Source organism: Oncorhynchus tshawytscha, linkage group LG31 (assembly GCF_018296145.1).
Source record: "Oncorhynchus tshawytscha isolate Ot180627B linkage group LG31, Otsh_v2.0, whole genome shotgun sequence".
Taxonomy (NCBI): domain Eukaryota; kingdom Metazoa; phylum Chordata; class Actinopteri; order Salmoniformes; family Salmonidae; genus Oncorhynchus; species Oncorhynchus tshawytscha.
In genome coordinates, this window is record NC_056459.1 from 22721992 (window position 1) to 22739759 (window position 17768).

The 17768-nt window shown below is 42.9% G+C and overlaps 1 protein-coding gene across 1 annotated transcript in view; it reads left to right on the forward strand.

The window, feature by feature from the left end:
- The first annotated feature begins 832 nt into the window (after window positions 1-832).
- The window catches only part of LOC112229503 (engulfment and cell motility protein 1-like), a 224269-nt gene continuing 207333 nt past the window's right edge, over window positions 833-17768 (forward strand). The window contains exon 1 of the mRNA XM_042310106.1: window positions 833-990. The gene's annotated coding sequence lies outside the window, so the exon portion shown is untranslated. The remainder of the gene's footprint in view (window positions 991-17768) is intronic.

Genomic DNA, 17768 nt, shown 5'->3' on the forward strand with positions numbered 1-17768 from the left:
ATGATAGCTCATATCAATCAAATATGTTATGCAGCACCACTTAATACTGATCATATTACATGGCTTCATTCATTTTGACCTAGCTGTGATCTCGTACTAGAGAGAAGGCCACAGGATTCAGTCATACAGACAGGTTCATCAGGATGGGTGTTTGGACACCATTAACCCAGATTAGATTCCAGACAGACAGTAGAGGCACATGGCCCTGTATTGATCCTGTTGATATACTGTGGAGAGGAGAGCTGTGTGAGCATGGCACAGGGGCAACAGTTCAGATCACTCACTCTAAGATGTCTTTCTCTCTCTCCTGCTGGGTAGCTTAGATATTGGAACCAGTAGGTGTAGCTATATGACATGAATTTAATTAAGTCTGGTATTGACTGTACTGTACTCTAGCTTTTGTATGATTGTCTATTATTCTCATCTACATACTGTCTGTTTACATCTATTGTGAAACGTGACCTAGGGAGAAGCTATGTCCCAAAGGTATCAGATTTGAATGTTCAATATTATTTTAATTTTAAGGTCTTACCCAATCAAAGTCAGTTTCCCCCTTTTATTTCAAATAAAGGTGGTAGGCTACAAGGTTATAGGCCTAACCCCCACCCCCATATGCTGTCTTTGATATATTATGTATTAATTCATCGATAGCTATGAAATATTAAACGCTTATCCCGAGGTTCAAGCATGACATTATTCATTTGCTATCATAATAATTGCCACAAATCAACGGGGAGTGTCCTGTTGTCCCATTCAATTGTTCAATTGTTTGTTGGGTTTTAATTGGTCGACGTCCCTCGCATCGCTGCTCGAGCCTCGGAGGAGAGCGGAGCCAACCAACAGAAAGCGAAGAAAGAGGAAGTGAAAACATCAGCACAATTTAGCGCTCAGGAGAGGGACAGAAAACACAGAACTGACTGACTGACTGACTGTGACACAAACTCCGAACATCAGCGCTTTGGCACAGGATAAGTCCCCGCGCTTTGCCAGGTTGGTAAACATTCAAAATGTTCTTTGATTTAGCCTACACAGAAAGCATGCATTTGAGTTTTTTTCTTTGCTTCTACTGATTTAGGCTACACGCTATTAAACACTTCGCTACTATTGCCAATGTTACTGCCAGTGTTACATTTTAGGTTATATACAGTAGCCTAGTCTGCGCGCCCTGGAAATTGTATCAGTAGGCTACTTTTCAGCAGGAGTGGCCGCCAGTGGTTCTGGGCGCTGTTCTGTTGATTGACACGCTTGCTCAAAACAATCCAGCGGCTCTTGAAGTTGGCTCGTTCGCCTCCAGTTTACAATTCCACCCTGAACACTGGACTTCCCATGAAATAGGTCGTGTATGAAGTCGTGTGTTGTTGAAACATAAGTGGATAACTTGTTTACAAAATAGCTCTGTCCAGACTGTGTTCTGTAGCATACAGGGCAAGTTACAATATATCCTCAATCAGTTTAGATGTGTTATTTATATGAATAAGAAGATTATTGAATGACTAGGCATACAATCGTATTTTCCTTTTAGTTATTAATCAAAGAGCTCAAACTTCCCTGGTTCAGCTTTGGCCACTGTAAACCTGAATTAACCTACAGGCTCATCTCCTCCTGCCTCCTATGTTTCCCTTGCACGTGGTTTTGAACATTTTTCACCTCCTTCAGATTGAGTTGCTTTTATTGTATGAAGGATATACGCAATGACTAGATATGGGAGGCACGCTATCAATTCAACCACATTCACTTCATTGCATTGCAATCAATGGCATTTTGGGAGTAATTGTAGGCTAGAAGCATCCAGTGGCAGCAGTTTGCATCCAGTGGCAGCAGTTTGCCTGCAGATGTTTTCTCTCTAGATGTTTTCTCTATTCTATAGACGTTTTCTCGTCTATTCTATAGACGTTTTCTCTATTCTATAGATGTTTTCTCTCTAGACGTTTTCTCTATCCTGTAGATGGTTTCTCTTGATGATTTCTCTATCCTATAGATCAGTGGTTCGCAAACATTTTATAGTCCTGTATTTTTTTGCTGCCACACACTATACGATATACATTTATTAAACATAAGAATGAGTGGGAAGTGACAAAGAGCTCTTAAAGGACGAGGGCACAAATAATAATAATCAATAATTTTACTCTTTATTTAAGCATCTTACAGAGAACACCATTTCATTTTCAATGAACAAATAAGGTTAATAACTCACCACAGGTTAATGAGAAGGGTGTTCTAGAAAGGATGCTCATAACTCTGCAATGTTGGATTGTATTGGAGAGAGTTTCAGTCTTAAATAATTCTCCACACAGTCTGTGCCTGTATTTAGTGAGGGCTGAGAATCCACTCTCACATAGGTATGTGGTTGCAAAAGGCATCAGTGTCTTAACAGCGCGATTTGCCAAGGCAGGATACTCTGAGCGCAGCCCAATCCATAAATCTGGCAATGGCTTCTGATTGAACTCCATTTTCACAGAACCACTTGTTGCAATTTCCTTGAGGCTCTCTTGTTCAGATATTGGTAAGTGGACTGGAGGCAGGGCATGAAAGGGATAATGAATACAGTTGTTTGTGTCATCCATTTCGGGAAAGTACCTGCGTAATTGCATACCCGACTCACTCAGGTGCTTCGCTATTTTACATTTGACATTGTCTGTAAGCTTGTTCATTTTCACACACAAAAATCATACAATGATGGAAAGACCTGTGTGTTGTCCTTGTTAATGCAGACAGAAAAGAGCTCCAACTTCTTAATCATAGCCTCAATTTTGTCCAGCACATTGAATATAGTTGCGGAGAGTCCCTGTAATCCTAGATTCAGATCATTCAGGCGAGAAAAAACATCACCCAGATAGGCCAGTCGTGTGAGAAACTCATCATTATGCAAGCAGTCAGACAAGTGAAAATGATGGTCAGTAAATAACTTTAAGCTCGTCTCTCAATTTAAAACGACGTGTCAATACTTTGCCCCTTGATAACCAGCGCACTTCTGTATGTTGTAAAAGTGTTTAATGGTTGCTGCCCATATCATTGCATAGTGCAGAAAATACACGAGAGTTCCGGGGCTTCCGGGTGACTTTACTGCAGGGAAACTTCAATCAGTTTTACTGAATTTCTATCAACATGTTAAATGTGCAACCAGAGGTGAAAAAAATTCTAGACCACCTATACTCCACACACAGAGACACATACAAAGCTCTCCCTCACCGTCCATTTGGCAAGTCTGACCATAACTCTATCCTCCCGATTCCTGCTTACAAGCAAACATTTTAACCAGGAAGCATCAGTGACTCGGTCTATAAAAAAGTGGTCAGATGAAGCAGATGCTAAACTAAGGGACTGTTTTGCTAGCACAGACTGGAACATGTTCTGAGTTTCTTCCGATGGCATTGAGGACTACACCTCATCAGTCACTGGCTTTATCAATAAGTGCATCGAGGACGTCGTCCCCACAGTGACTGTACGTACATACCCTACCCCATGGAGCAGGTTGAGAGCTTCAAGTTCCTTTGGTGTCACCAACAAACTAACACATCACCAACAAACTAACATGGTCCAAGCACATCAAGACAGTTGTGAAGAGGGCACAACAAAACCTGTTCCCCCTCAGGAGACTGAAAAGAAGATTTGGCATGGGTCCTCAGATCCTCAAAAGGTTTTACAGCTGCACCATTCAGAGCATCCTGACAGGTTGCATCACTGCCTGGTACGGCAACTGCTCGGCCTCCGACCGCAAGGCACTACAGAGGGTAGTGCGTACGGCCCCGTACATCACCGGGGCCAAGCTTCCTGCCACCCAAGATCTCTATACCAGGTGGTGTCAGAGGAAGGCCCTACAAATTGTCAAAGACTCCAGCCACCCTAGTCATAGACTGTTCCCTCTGCTACTGCACGGCAAGCGGTACCGGAGCACCAAGTCTAGGTCCAAGAGGCTTCTAAACAGCTTTACCCCCGAGCCATAAGACTCCAGAACATCTAATCGAATGGCTACCCAGTCTATTTTCACCCCCCTCCCCACACACTGTTGCTTTTCTCTGTTATTATCTATGCATAGCCACTTTAATAACCCTACCTACATGTACATAATTACCTCCACCGGTGCCCCTGCACATTGACACACTGACTCTGAACCGGTACCCCCTGTATGTAGCCCCGCTATTGTTATGTACTGCTGCCCCTTAATTATTAGTTTTTCTTATCGCTAACTATTTTTTGGTATTGAAACTGCATTGTTGGTTTAGGGCTTGAAAGTAAGCATTTCTCTGTAAGGTCTACACTTGTTGTATTTGGTGCATGTGACAAATAAAATGTGATTTGATTTGAAAACTGCTTGCACGTGCGTTACTACTCCACTATGTCTCCCTGTCATGGCTTTTGCACCATCAGTACACATACCAACACATCTTGACCACCAATGTCCATTTGATGTCACAAAGCTGTCCAGTACTTTAAAAATGATCCTCTCCTGTTCTGGGTTTCAGTGGTTTGCAGAAGAGGATGTCTTCCTTAATTGACCCCCCATAAACGTAATGGACATATACCAGGAGCTGTGCCAGGCCCGCCACGTCTGTTGACTCATCCAGCTGTAACGCATAGATTTCACTGGCTTCTATGCGAAGTTGTAATTGTTTCAAAACATCTCCTGCCATGTCACTGATGCGTCGTGAAACAGTATTGTTTGATGAAGTCATTGTCTATAGTTTTTATGGCCTTTTCCCCCAGCATTGTCCCAGCCATATCCGTGGCAGCAGGAATAATTAAGTCCTCCACAATAGTATGGGGCTTGCCTGTCCCAGTCACTCAGTAACTCACCATATAAGATGCTTCTAGCCCCTTCTTATTAATGGTATCTGTTGCTTTTATACATGTCTTACTACTCGAAAGTTGTCTGTATTCTCGCTCAAACTCCTGTGGCTTATTTTTCTAATTGTCGTATTTTGTTTCTAAATGTCTGCACGAGTGAAGGTTTCATCGAATTGTGAGATAGTACTTTTGCACATATAACACACTGTGGCTGAGGAAAGGCACTACTCCCAATATAAGTGAACCCCAAATCAATGCCGTTCTCAGCATAGTTGCACCTCTTCGATGGTCCAACATCTCTGTCTGTTGTTCGGTGCTTTCCCGGGTAAGGGGGCTCTTCGGCTGCATCAGATTCTCAACTGTCAGTGTCCATGCTAGCTGGGCTACCAATAAATCTCTTATGAATTACTGATGCTAGCATTGGATGTGCTCCTGGAAGCAGAACAACTTGTCGTCGACAGGTGCAGGTATAGTATTGCTGGTAGTAGCAGTACTATCAGTAGAGCTCTTATGTGCCTTACTAAATGGACTGATTGAGAATTGTGATTTACAATTTATTTGGCGTACCCAGATAGTTTGGGAATACCCGGTATAGAGGAATTCTCTATCCTATAGATGTTTTCTCAAGATGTTTCTCTATCCTATAGATGATTTCTCTATATATGTTTTCTCCATCCTATAGATGGATCATTATCTTGAAAAAATGACACACACACCAATCCTGTGTTTTCGGAGCTGCTTCGTCTGACTGAGTGTGTGTGACAGTAGTATATGGCCCCAGCTATGATGATCTCAGACCTCTTCACAGAGGGCAGTGCAGCCCCTCATCCATGTTCCGTTAACCAGAAGAGATGTGTGTGTGTGTGTGTGTGTGTTTGTTTGCTTGTTGTGATGGCACAGCAGCAGGAATGCCCGTTTCATCATGTCCAATTGATATAAACACACCGAAGATACTGGCTCCCTGCGAGTCTGGCTGCCTGGGATTATGGGTGTCAGGACTGTGGTAGACAGATGTGACTGTATTGGAAATATTTATGGCGTATCATTGGATATGAAGGCCAGTGTAGACTATCCCTTGTATTGATATTGGCCTTGTACTGATTTCCTCAAAGATGCCAACCGATTTCTTAATTCCTCAGTTACATATCAGTGGTATCTACATTTTCTGCCTTATGGTGTTTAGGATTGAGCTAATTGCCTGATTTGATTAAATTGTAGTCTTACAGTATGCATTCATCTAACAGAGTACAATACGTTGTCACAATTGATGTGGTGTCACTTGATGCCTCCATAAATCTACACAACAATGTAGTCATATAACCTATTCCTAAATCTACTGTGTGTGTGTTAGTAAAAACAAACTCTTCTTCACACCTGGAGGACCAGTGTGTCCAGCCTGGAAAGCCTTGACTAGCAGTCCAGAAGTGATGTGTCAGTAGAATATCATCCCTTTTTATAGACCCCTGAAGAACAGTGTGACAAAGAAATTGAACACACAGGGAAAATACTATTTTTAATGGTCATAACACACACACACACACACACACACACACACACGGGGGAAAATACTTTAAATGGTCAGAGCAAGCCCCTGCTCTATTCTCGATTTGCCCAAATAAACATTTCTAAACCCATAAGGGGTCTTTAAATGAAAATGACACAAAGTTAATAGTATTTAGAAGTGAATTGTTTCCAGCTTTGGTTTTTCCCCTCGCATGTATCCCAGTATAAGCCTCATTGATGAAGAGGAATTGCGTTAAAGGGCAGTATCTTTTGTTTTAAATCTAGAGATTAATAATCTAGAGATTTTTATTTATTTAACTAGGCAAGTCAGTTAAGAACAAATTCTTATTTACAATGGCGGCCTACCTCGGCCAAACCCTAACGACGCTGGGACAATTGTGTGCCGCCCTATGGGACTCCCAATCACGGCCCGGTTGTGATTACAGCCTTGAATCGAACCAGGGTCTGTAGTGATGCCTCTAGCACTGAGATGCAGTGTCTTACACCACCGCGCCAGTCAGGAGATCAAGGTCTGCACTTTCTGAGTAGGAGTGTTGATCTAGGATCAAGTCCTGCCTGTCCATAATAATCTGATTCATTATGACCTAAAATGCTAAACTGTTCCCAAATCAGCACTCACATTCAGAGATGCTTGATACATATGGGCCGACTGAAAGGAGATCGTTCCAAGGGAGCATGGTTCATTCAGATTCACCACGTGCCTGGGTACACATACATTACTCTGAAGTTTGGCACCCTCTCACCTCCAACTATGGCAATTTATGAGTAGAAAACCTCGCCTGGCATCTCTCTCTCTCTCTCTCGTTCTTGCTGAGGTATGTAAATTGTTGTCCTATTGATGTATTCCTTGCTTGCTATTTGTTCATCTTAATGGTTTCCCCCAACCAGAAGTCCTGTCTAAAAAGCCTCCAGTTGCTGCCTGTCAAACTTTTTTGACTCAAACTTCACTGTCTTTTTTTACCTCGCTGGGTTGGCAGTTTTAATACCTTAAACATCCAATTTATAATCCTTTAATCTGTTAGTAAATCTCTCCTAGGCTCGACATGTCCTCATGTAGCTTAAGGTTGAATTGATTCGATGTTCCATTTAAGATTTATGTATCCAGGTGTTTTAATGGCTCCCTGTAGTATTACAGCGTTAATTGAAACAGCAGTTAAATGTAAATGAAGGTGTTGTACTCTAAAGTAACACACACACACACACACACAGAGTTTGAGATGAGGTGATGCTAATCCAGTCATTTGTAGTATAAATCTGTGATGCTGCAACCACTGAATACACAATGAACCTCTTATCTTGTGACAGCTATTAATATTATACCACAGAAGCACTGGCTTAAGGGAATGGCAGAACTGTAAGGAAATGGGCTCACTGCGTTTATATTCTTCTGCTGTACAGTCGTGGCCAAAAGTTTTGAGAATTACATTCATTTCCACAAAGTTTGCTGCTTCAGTGTCTTTAGATATTTTTGTCAGATGTTACTATGGAATACTGAAGTATAATTACAAGCATTTCATAAGTGTCAAAGGCTTTTATTGACAATTACATGAAGTTGATGCAAAGAGTCAATATTTGCAGTGTTGACCCTTCTTTTTCAAGACCTCTATAATCCACCCTGGCATGCTGTCAATTAACTTCTGGCCCACATGTCAGGACTACCTGACATGATGACTCCTTGCTGTCCCCAGTCCACCTGGCTGTGCTGCTGCTCCAGTTTCAACTGTTCTGCCTGTGATTATTATTATTTGACCATGCTGGTCATTTATGAACATTTGAACATCTTGGCCATGTTCTGTTATAATCTCCACCCGGCACAGCCAGAAGAGGACTGGCCACCCCACATAGCCTGGTTCCTCTCTAGGTTTCTTCCTAGGTTTAGGCCTTTCTAGGGAGTTTTTCCTAGCCACCTTGCTTCTACACCTGCATTGCTTGCTGTTTGAGGTTTTAGGCTGGGTTTCTTTACAGAACTTTGACATATCAGCTGATGTACGAAGGGCTATATAAATACATTTGATTTGATCCTGACTGATGGCAGCCCATTCTTGCATAATCAATGCTTGGAGTTTGTCAGAATTTGTGGGTTTTTGTTTGTCCACCTGCCTCTTGAGGATTGACCACAAATTCTCAATGGGATGAAGGTCTGGGGAGTTTCCTGGCCATGGACCCAAAATATCGATGTTTTGTTCCCCGAGCCACGTAGTTATCACTTTTGCCTTATGGCAAGGTGCTCCATCATGCTGGAAAAGGCATTGTTCATCACCAAACTGTTCCTGGATGGTTGGGAGAAGTTGCTCTCGGAGGATCTGTTGGTACCATTCTTTATTCATGGCTGTGTTCTTAGGCAAAAGTGTGAGTGAGTCCACTCCCTTGGCTGAGAAGCAACCCCACACATGAATGGTCTCAGGATGCTTTACTGTTGGCATGACACAGGACTGATGGTAGCGCTCACCTTGTCTTCTCCGGACAAGCTTTTTTTCCGGATGCCCCAAACAATCAGAAAGGGGATTCATCAGAGAAAATGACTTTACCCCAGTCCTCAGCAGTCCAATCCCTGTACATTTTGCAGAATATCTGTCCCTGATGTTTTTCCTGGAGAGAAGTGGCTTCTTTGCTGCCCTTCTTGACACAGGCCATCTTCAAAGTCACCTGCCTGCTGCCATTCCCACAGCTGAATCAACTTTAGGAGACAGTCCTGGCACTTGCTGGACTTTCTTGGGTGCAAGAAGCCTTCTTCACAACAATTGAATCGCTCTCCTTGAAGTTCTTGATTATCTGATAAATGGTTGATTTAGGTGCAATCTTACTGGCAGCAATATCCTTGCCTGTGAAGCCCTTTTTGTGCAAAGCAATGATGACGGCACGTGTTCCCTTGCAGGTATCCATGGTTGACAGAGGAAGAACAATGATTCCAAGCACCACCCTCCTTATGAAGCTTCCAGTCTGTTATTCAAACTCAATCAGCATGACAGAGTGATCTCCAGCCTTGTCCTCGTCAACACTCACACCTTTGTTAACGAGAGAATCACTGACATGTCAGATGGTCCTTTTGTGGCAGGGCTGAAATGCAGTGGAAATGTTTTTGAGATTCAGTTTATTTGCATGGCAAAGAGGGACTTTGCAATTAATTGCAATTCATCTGATCACTCTTCATAACATTCTGGAATATATGCAAATTGCCATCAAACAAACTGAGGCAGCAGACTTTGACACAAATATTAATTTTCATTCTCAAACTTTTGGCCACGGCTGTACTCTGATCAGTTCTTGAGATCATTGTTTGTACTCGTAAGTAAGTACTCTTCTGTAATCTGTACTGAGACCAGAGGACTGAGCCTGATTTGAGTGCAACGAAGCCCCCTCAAGTAGGTTTGACATTGTTATGGTTCAGCCAGCTTAACAGAGTTTTTAAACTGTTAAGTGATCGTAAATAATCTGTTAAGTGATAGTATTCACTTTGTCCCCTAACATTCCAGCTGTACTCAAGAAGACTTAGTTCCTAATGAGTTGAGTGTTAATCAGATGTTCCTGTCTATTTAGTATCCCACCACCACATACCATCCCTCCCCACAGATATTTGAACAAGTTTGCTAACCGATAGTTATTGATTTGGTCTACCTCTTTCCAGCTGTCTGTGGAAGAACTTGTACAGTATGTAGCCTTTTTGAGTTTTGGTATTTAGTTCCCTGTTACTATGAACCAGTCAGATTAACATTTTAGTGTTTGGAATTGATCTAAGAATAGCTTGGATGGGTGCAGATGTGTTTTTTTTCTCTCTCTTGTGTGTGCATTGGAGTGTGGTGTGAGTGTGTCCGGATGGTGTTGGATGTGTTGATTATATTTCTCTCTGTTATACAGGTCATCTCCAGCAGCTGGAGCATGCTGGTGTACAACCCAGGTGTTCACACAGGTATAGCTCCAGCTGTGGACTCAATGGGTTTCCTCTACTACTGGTTTCACAGGATGGGTCACTGCTCACCTACTGCTGCGTTTTATGGATCCACCTTATTCTCGTCATGTTCCATCGCTCTCGTCGTTCTCCACATCAAAATATTATGATGTGGACTTCTGATGCTCAGTAATGTTTGCACACTCGTGTGCATGGATCAGTTGAAAATCCAACCATGATCCTGATGGCTTGCTCGGAGTCAACAGCCGGTGTAAGAATTCACCCCTCTGATGCAAAACACTGTCTATGAGAAGCCTTCTGCTACTGTATAGCTCCTGTCAGTGTTTCACCTCCTTTTCAGGTGAGGCACAAAGGCCCCCAAAACAAAATCCAAACCCCCTGGCACCAAACTATCGAGCCTGCTTTTGTTTGTCTATATACTATGGTATTTATGGTATGTTAACTTCTTAGTGATCCCTTTGCACGATTTGACAACACCCAGTGAAATAGAACAGAGCAGCACGGCTGGCCCCTAAATGTACAGAGATGATATGCATGTAAATCTCACATGGCTCAAAGTGGAGGAGATAATGACTTCGTCACTACTTGTTTGCAAGACATGCCACCAAAGGTCTCTTTACAATCCCCAAGTCAAGAACAGACTATGGGAGGTGCACAGTACTACATAGAGCCATGACTACATGGAACTCTATTCCACATCAGGTAACTGATGCAAGCAGTAGAATCAGATTTTTAAAACCGATAAAAATACACCTTATTGAACAGCGGGGACTGTGAAGAGACACATACACATGATAAGACATGCACTCTACACACGTACACATGGATTTTGTATTGTAGAGTAGTGGCCTGAGGGAACACACTTAATGTGTTGTAATATGTTTTATTGTATATAACTGCCTTAATGTTGCTGGACCTCAGGAAGAGCTGCCTCGGCAGCAGCTAATGGCCATCCTTTAATAAATACAATTTAAATTTGGTGTTTAGTTGATGATTGTGGAAAACGCAGTCTCAGGCTCTGCTCCAAAATCTCCCATGATTGTTCAATAGGGTTCAGATCTGGCGACTGAGACGGCCATGGCATATGGCTTACATCGTTTTCACACTCATCAAACCATTCAGTGACCACTCGTGCCCTATGGATGGAGGCATTTTCATCCTGGAAGAGACCACTCCCATTACGATAGAAATGATTCACCATTGGTTGAAGGTGATCACTCAGAATGGCTGATTTATTTATTGGTGTTTACCATGCCAGGAACATATACCACACGCCATAATAGATCCACCAGATAGCCCAATGGAGAGCACTACATCACTCTCTACACTGTAGCACTGCCATGTGTGTGTGTGTGCGCACACGTCTCTCCCTCCCTGCCTGCTCCCTGTCCATGCAGCATAGACGTGGCATGTGAGTCACAGCACTCCTCTCCTCTGTCGGGCTCGCTCGCTCTCTCCCTCCCTGCCTGCCGCTCACAGCACAGGTCTTATCAAAGCCTGCCCCTGATGGGAGAGGACAGCACATGGATGGATGGATGGATGGATGGATCGTGAGCTGAACTGGAAATAAAGCAAGGCGTTAGATTGGATGGAGGGAGAGATGGCTGGATCAGTTTGCTCGGTTTCTAAGAAACCATGAGCTCTCTTGCTCTCTCTCTGCCTCTCACTCCTTCCTTCCTCCCTCCCTTGGCTGACCCTCTTGTTATCTCTTTGATCTGTTTCTCATTTCCACTCCAGTATGGTCTGACTATGCAAATGTATGGAGCCGTAGCCTAATGAAACAGCACTGTGTACGGAAACCAAATTGATGTGCTCCTTTTTACCACATCAAGGAAAGAATGTTGCATAAGGCCTCCATTTCTTTTGTATAATTATGAGACAAAAGGGGGATAGGATAGATGTTTGATTTGAAAGAGACTAATATTGTGTAGATTGGTTTTAAGGATGTAGCAATAGCTAAGTTAACTCTGCAGATCATTTCTATACACTGATTTAGGTTGTCAAATTTGCTTTCTCTGTGAGAGATCCTATCATACCTCAGTGGTAATTAACTGGAGGTGTGGCGATCTTTACTGACTGGGAATTCGAGATGCCAGTAAACCTGGATAAGACTCCTACTGTGAGTGTGTGCGTGTTATGATGTTGTGGTGGAGTCATGTTCCCAGGGCAGTGATACACTCACTATCTTTCTTGTCTTGTTGACTGTGTCATTCATCACAGGCTGACCTTGAGTTTAACAACTCACAGAACCAGGAATCTGACTGTCAGATGATAAAGAATCAAGAAAAATAGTTGTCCCAAATGGCACCCTATTCACTAAAAAGTGCACTACTTTTGACGAAGGCCCAGAGAGCTTTGGTCAAAAGTAATGCACTATGTACAGTGTCTTCGGAAAGTATTAAGACTTCTTGACTCTCAACATTTTGTTAGGTTACAGCCTTATTCTAAAATTGATTAAATTATACATTTATACACAATACTCCATAATGACAAAGCTAAAACAGGGTTTAAAATGTAAATAAAAAAACAGATACTTTATTTACATAAGCATTCAGACCCTTTGCTATGAGACACGAAATTGAGCTCCGGTGCATACTGTTTCCATTGATCATCCATGAGCTGTTTCTACAACTTGGAGCCCACCTGTGATCAAATCATCTCCAATCAATTGAGTTTGAGATGATTTGGGGGTGTAACAAACAATTTAATCCATTTTAGAATAAGGCTCTAATTTAACAATGTTAAAGTCAAGGGGTCTTAATAGGATACCAATTGGGACGCTTGCAGAATCTGTGGTATTCTCGCAGAATCTGTGGTATTCTCTCAGTTTTTAGCAGAACCCAGATATAAGGATCTCCTATCTTTTACAATGGAGTTTAGAGAGAATAGAGACATTATCGTTGGCAGCATCAGATCCCCATATAAACAATGGATTACATTCCTACAACCACAGTCCGACAGGCTCATTCATGTCTGTATCTTAACTAGAGAAGGCTGCTCAAAACACAGCAAGGGCTGGGTCTCAAACAGGATTTTCGTTAGCCGGCAATTGCTGGCTTTTGGCCCAAAAAGAAAAGCCGATAAATAGCATTGTTGCCAAATTGACTGGAAGAAAAAACAATGGTTAACAGGCTATCAGTGTGTCACCCACCACTTTACAATGTGATCTGGAGGCAGTATGCGTTTTGAAATCATACTTAGTTGTTTGAAACCTGAATGTTGTACTTAATATTATGAGGCATGTTTTTATATTTTATGAAGACTTCATAGGCTACGCGTGAGTTTCAACTTTCGAGAAGCGTACAATTTATCCTACCATTTATACCGATCTGCATGCCAGTTGATTTTCATCTGTGCATTTTCGTGTAACAGTTTCATTTCAATAATAACGTTTTCGTTTCTCAAAATCATTGTCAAGAGGTTAATCATAAATCTTAATTTAAAATGATACAAATATAAAAGTTAAAATTAAACTAATGCGAGAGCAGCAGCCTCTGCCATGTGGACACATTGATGCACAGTGACTATTGGCTACTACATTACCTAAATGAGCATATGGAACTAACTCTCATTTGTCAACCAAGTAAAAAACATAAGGCCGACAAATATATAAACAGTTTGAAAATTCCAGTTCTTTCATCGGTATATTTGAATCACATTATTCTCTTTACCTAGCCTATTTCCCTCCCTCTTCTATCTGTCTTGACTTGAGCAATTTCTTGTGAAGTGCAACATTGATTTGATACAATCAACTGGATCCAGCACTACACTGTAGCTAGTGAACTTGCAACATTGTATCAACTATAGTCTATTCCGGGCCCTTGATTTTCCTTGCAGTGAGCTCAGGACAGACAACTGATTTTGCACAAGGGAAAGGTATTTTATGACATTTCCACTGGCTATATGGGATCATCAGATGGCTTTGTGATTATCGAGGGGGAGATTGTTGGAAATATTTTTTTAAATAGGCCAACTGTGAGGAACTATTAGGCTACACACCCCTCTTTTTCTTGTCTCAACATATTAAATTCTACTCAAAACACATTATCTTCACACTTGTTTTAGATGCTTTTCACTAACAACCGCACCTCAATATTCAGCTATGCCTATTGCCACTAGCGCTGCCTATGAAAGAGACTCATTTTCCAGTTCTCTCCTGTTCTACTGGTTTTCATATAACTTTCTTTCGTTGTCCAGAATCCAAAGACCCAATTCTAGTCATATTAGCAACCCATCGTCGTTGTAGCATCTATAGATTCACCCTCTTTCTACGTTTCTAACAGAGATTTTCATATCTGTCATATTTCGTTCGCATCAGGTGTGTTGATTTAGAATGTTGTTTTCCAGCTAATTGCATTTTGGCAAATGATTTGAAAATTACATTTTATTGGCTGCTTCATTACAGGAGATGTGTGTTCTGTTAAGATGAATTACCATAATCTAAATGTGATTTCTGTCATTGCGCACCATGGTGTGACACCCCAATGGGTTAACTAAGCCTTATGATGCTTTTGGGAAACCGGGCCCAGGTCTCTGGTCAAAAGTAGTGGCCTATATAGGGAATAGGATGCAATTTTGGATGCAAACTCGAGAAAAGACCATCTGTCTGTTGACTGTTTGTTGTGTCATGGCTGACATTGAATTTCAAAGTAAATGGGAAAACTCAAGGACGTTCAGATTTGCCACATACTGTCATCTCTTTGTCTGTATTGCTCTCTCTCGTAACTGACCTGGTCAGTCTCTGTCTGTCTCTCTCTGTCTCTCTCTGTCTCTCTCTGTCTCTCTCTGTCTCTCTCTGTCTCTCTCTGTCTCTCTCTGTCTGTCTCTGTCTCTGTCTCTGTCTCTGTCTCTCTCTCTGTCGCTGTCTCTCTCTGTCTCTGTCTCTCTCTGTCTGTCGCTCTGTCTCTGTCGCTCTGTCTCTGTCGCTGTCTCGCTCTGTCTCTGTCGCTGTCTCTCTCTGTCGCTGTCTCTCTCTGTCGCTGTCTCGCTCTGTCTCTGTCGCTGTCTCGCTCTGTCGCTGTCTCGCTCTGTCTCTGTCGCTGTCTCGCTCTGTCTCTGGCTCTGTCTGTCGCTCTGTCTCTGTCTGTCGCTCTGTCTCTGTCTGTCGCTGTCTCGCTCTGTCTCTGTCTGGCTCTGCTGTCTGTCTGTCTGGCTCTGTCTGGCTCTGTCTGGCTCTCTGGCTCTGTCTGGCTCTCTGTCTGTCTGTCTGTCTGGTCTGGCTCTCTGTCTGTCTGTCTGTCTGGCTCTGTCTGTCTGGCTCTCTGTCTGTCTGGCTCTCTGTCTGTCTGGCTCTCTGTCTGTCTGGCTCGCTCTGTCGCTGTCTCGCTCTGTCGCTGTCTCGCTCTGTCGCTGTCTCTGTCTGTCGCTGTCTCTGTCTCTCGCTGTCGCTGTCTCTGGAAAATGGCCTGGTTACATACGAGCATGCAGACGAGGCGGCTGAGGACCTGAAGTCAAGGGGCTTCCCAGTGGAGTATACCGCCAGGAGAAAGGCGACATCACCGGCGGAAAGACTCGAGCAAGCTCTCCCATGGATCATTGTTGACCAGCAGGGTCATGGAGAAAGAGGACATCACCAGTGGAAAGACTCCAGCAGGCTCTCCCATGGATCATTGTTGACCAGCAGGGTCATGGAGAAAGAGGACATCACCAGTGGAAAGACTCCAGCAGGCTCTCCCATGGATCATTGTTGACCAGCAGGGTCATGGAGAAAGAGGACATCACCAGTGGAAAGACTCCAGCAGGCTCTCCCATGGATCATTGTTGACAAGCAGGGTCATGGAGAAAGAGGGAAACCCTCTAGGCGTGAGGATGTTCACATCCGAGAGAGACTCAGGCATTTCCAACGGGAAGATGGAAGACACTGAACCGGATTTAACAGAATTAATAGTTACCGCGATCTGTTAAGACTTTGGGTTGTTATGGTTTTACCTATTGCAATAATGTCAACATCTCCCCTATTTTCCCCCAATGCTGAACAAGGGTGAGTAGCCAATAGTCTGTGTTCTTTATGAACACACTAAGTAGCGTCACGGTAATAACATATATAATATATATATTAGTGACACATTGACAACGGGGCGACAGAAGGGCATATCAAGGGGAGGATTCATGATATGCACGCATGACCGATATAGTTTCACTTGTAATTAACCGATGTGTATAAGCGACGAAATAGGCGCCCTTATTATTTTATTTTATAGGTTTATAGGTCTTGTTTGTGACTACGTCACACATCTTCATATCTGAGTGAGTGGCCCCTCCTGCGGACAGGCTCATCTCCTCAAACCCCAGAGGCAAGAGACAGTCCTCTGACATGGGAGTCCGAATACCAAAGTATTTTCCCACTTTGGTTTACTTTATTATCGTTCTTGATTTTTCGTTCATTTTTAGGTTCATGATAAGCAGGCAGATATGGTGCACAGGGTTTTTTTATTTATATTGATGCATCACCGGGAATTTAAGGTCATCAGTCTCAATGTAAACAGACTGGGGAGTGACATCAAGAGAAGTAAGGTCATCAGTCTCAATGTAAACGGACTGGGGAGTGACATCAAGAGAAGTAAGGTCATCAGTCTCAATGTAAACAGACTGGGGAGTGACATCAAGAGAAGTAAGGTCATAAGTCTCAATGTAAACGGACTGGGGAGTGACATCAAGAGAAGTAAGGTCATAAGTCTCAATGTAAACGGACTGGGGAGTGACATCAAGAGAAGTAAGGTCATAAGTCTCAATGTAAACGGACTGGGGAGTGACATCAAGAGAAGTAAGGTCATAGCAAAGATGAAATGGGAGAGAGGTGACATATTATTCTGGCAGGAAACTCACTTATCCACACCTGAACACAAGGAACTCACTTATCCACAGCTGAACACGAGGAACTCACTTATCCACAGCTGAACACGAGGAACTCACTTATCCACAGCTGAACACGAGGAACTCACTTATACACAGCTGAACACGAGGAACTCACTTATACACAGCTGAACACGAGGAACTCACTTATACACACCTGAACACGAGGAACTCACTTATCCACAGCTGAACACGAGGAACTCACTTATCCACAGCTGAACACGAGGAACTCACTTATCCACAGCTGAACACGAGGAACTCACTTATCCACAGCTGAACACGAGGAACTCACTTATCCACAGCTGAACACGAGGAACTCACTTATCCACAGCTGAACACGAGGAACTCACTTATCCACAGCTGAACACGAGGAACTCACTTATCCACAGCTGAACACGAGGAACTCACTTATCCACAGCTGAACACGAGGAACTCACTTATCCACAGCTGAACACGAGGAACTCACTTATCCACAGCTGAACACGAGGAACTCACTTATCCACAGCTGAACACGAGGAACTCACTTATCCACAGCTGAACACGAGGAACTCACTTATCCACAGCTGAACACGAGGAACTCACTTATCCACAGCTGAACACGAGGAACTCACTTATACACAGCTGAACACGAGGAACTCACTTATACACACCTGAACACGAGGAACTCACTTATCCACAGCTGAACACGAGGAACTCACTT